Source organism: Tupaia chinensis, unplaced genomic scaffold, assembly GCF_000334495.1.
Source record: "Tupaia chinensis unplaced genomic scaffold, TupChi_1.0 Scaffold142716_1, whole genome shotgun sequence".
NCBI lineage: Eukaryota > Metazoa > Chordata > Mammalia > Scandentia > Tupaiidae > Tupaia > Tupaia belangeri.
Genome location: NW_006202562.1, coordinates 4801950 through 4804898, shown reverse-complemented (window position 1 = coordinate 4804898; position 2949 = coordinate 4801950). Strand labels below are relative to the sequence as shown.

The 2949-nt window shown below is 43.6% G+C and overlaps 1 pseudogene; it reads left to right on the top strand.

The window, feature by feature from the left end:
- Positions 1–2228: 2228 nt before the first annotated feature.
- On the top strand, positions 2229–2495 carry LOC102491558 (non-histone chromosomal protein HMG-17 pseudogene; annotated as a pseudogene).
- The last annotated feature ends 454 nt before the right edge of the window (positions 2496–2949 follow it).

Sequence of the window (2949 nt, the reverse complement as noted above, 5' to 3'; positions counted from 1 at the left end):
GAATCAACCGCTTTGGGCTTCAGGATAATAATGACTACCTATCACACTATACTTATTCATATTAATGGGATCCTGTATGTTAAAAGAGCAGCCAAGGCCTGAATTCTAAACACTCAGTACATGTCAGTTTCTTTGACTCATATCTCAAGCACCCTATGGAAACTTTTTTTGTGCCTCCAAGTGTTAAACATCCCTTATATCCAAGTGCTCCATTAAGGAGCCAAAGGCTAGGTTCTTAGCTAGTACGTATGTTATTTCTAAATAGTAGAGTCTATTAAAGTCCATTTTTCTTTGGCCTCCCTGGAGTTTACATTTTTAGTGTTCATATAGCCAAGGGCATCTTGCATCTCTCTGCCTGCATCTCTGGTGCTGGGGCTGTGTGTGAGAGTTCATGGATGACTAGAAATACCAGGGAGTTGTCTTAATCTGCCCAGGCCACTATAGAAAAATATATTAGACTGGGTAATTTATAAACAAAAAAATTTATCACCCTCAGTTCTGGAAGCTGGGAAGTCCAAGAACAAGGTACTTCCAGCTTCAGTGTCTGGTGAGGGTCCGCTTCCTAGTTTATAAAGCCACTAATGCCATTTCTTATGGCCTGGTCACTTCCCAAAGGCCCTTCCTCAATACCAACATGTTGGGGATTGGACGTCAACATATGAACCTTGGACAGAAGCATCCAGACAGACGTAGTGGGAATTAACACTCCAGGAGCAGCCATCACTAAGTAATGGGAGCAGGGAGATTTAAACACGACTTTCTCATCCCTCCATTAAGATTATTCTGTTTGTGCCAGCCCCATGGCCTGGTAGTCAAAGGATCCAGATCCCACATGGATGACTGTGCTGTTTGAATCCTGGTGGACTGAAAAACACATTGGGTACATGAATATGTGTGTCCCAAATTGTGACAGGATACAGAAATGGAGAAGTCATTGCAGCATGATCAACCCCACTGGGGAGTGCTTGCTTTCTTTCTCTCTCTCTTGTCTCTCTCTACTAGCACAGATATCCTCTAGCAAGTTAAAAATAAATAAGTGATTAAATTAAGATCATTCTGTTCTATTCTACACAGTCCCGTAGAAGTCTCCAGTTGAACTGGGCCCCAGCTGCCTACAACAATAACCTGCTCATGAAGGCATTTGATTTCTGCTGCTGTCTCCTGTATCCGCTATCTCAACTAGCTCTTGGGATCACCAAATGAACCAGTAATACCCAAAAATCCGGCCTCGAAATCGACTTTTGGGCATCAAAACCAAAGCAGATCATTTGACAAATTGGTCAAGCTAATAGTAGCAGAGCTATAATTAGAACTGAGGTCTTCTAGCTCCAGACCATGTCCTCTAGTCTTAGCAGATGAGGGAGTCATCTCCTTGAAGCAAAGATAACACAGCCCTGCAGCATACAGTTGGACCTAGCAGTGCAGTACCAACTCTGCAGGCCATGCTGTCATTGAAGGCTGGTACTAGGAATCATGGATCTGAGAGGAAGTGGTCTCAAGCAGCAACATAAACAGCTAATGAATGAGGGGGTTGGTGGTGCTCAGGTGCAGGCCACTGAAGTCAGGAAAGGATGGTTTCTCTAAGATGATGGAATGAGAGTGGTATGGGGTGAGTAAAAAATCTTGTGGAAACTGGGAGGAGGGGCTGGCAGTAGTGGGGCACATCTGTAAGTGTGACTTTATAATGCAAAATTTCAAAGACCTAGCAGCTTTTTAAAGGTCAGCAGCATCTCCTGGAACACATTTCCACAGGTGACATTGACAATGACCCATTGGTAGTGCTACAGTGGGGTGGTGCTATGGTGTGCCAGAAAGACACCGACCTTCATGACATCTTTTAGTCCACTTTTAAAAGTTAGATCAAAGTTACTGCATTAAACGCCACCATAATCAGAATCGTAGTACATAAAATAAAATGATGTTTAACAAGAGAGGACTGATGAGATAAATCGCTCCATGTACTGTGCATAAAGGGAAACTCTTTCCAGGTATTTTGAAAATTAGGTAGATCTATAGCTCTCCACATACAGGTATAGAAAGATCTCTGAGAATGTTAAGCAAAAACACAAGAAGCAGAACTATGTGTAAGAAGCACTACCATTTATATTTCTTAAATGATATAACAGCGGAGCAGTGTGAAGAGGCGAGAGCGACCCCCAGAGCAACCGAAGCCTGCGCACTGCTGCATCCCCCACGTCCAGAGTCTACGTCCTGCTGTTGTTGTCACCATGCCCAAGAGAAAGGCTGAAGCCAAAGGAGATAAAGCCAAGGTGAAGGATGAACCACAGAGAAGATCTGCAAGGCTGTCTGTGAAACCTGCTCCCCCAAAGCCAGAGCCCAAGCCTAAAAAGGCCCCTGCAAAGCAGGGAGAGAAGATACGCAATGGGAGAAGGGGAAAGGCAGATGCTGGCAAGGATAGGAATAATTCTGCAGAAAATGGAAATGCCAAAACAGACCAGGCACAGAAAGCTGCAGGTGCTGAAGATGCCAAGTGACATGTGTGCGTTTTTGATAATTGTGTACTTCTGGTGACTGCACAGCTTAAAATACTATTTTTTATCAAGTTTCATAAAAATGCAGAATTTTGTTTTACCTTTTTGTTAAGCTATGTTGTTAGCACACAGAACACTTCGTTGTTGTTTTTTGGGGAAGGGGCATTTGTCACTAACAGAATGTTTCTGAAGCTGGATTGATTTGGACAACATCTTTCCCTTCTAGTGTTGAGAGACTTCCTCTTGACTCTCGAGAGGAGGGGCTCCCTGACACACACAGCCACCTTGGCACAGATGCCTTGTAGTGTGGAAAACTTAACATTTGCTTTTATGTCCTCTCCCTCTCTGCCTTCAGCAGTCTTAACTCCCTTAAACCATAGGCCTGTTGGGACCTGACCACAGAAAATTAGATATACCAGGATATCAGGCAATCCAGACTTTCCAATGACATTGAGAT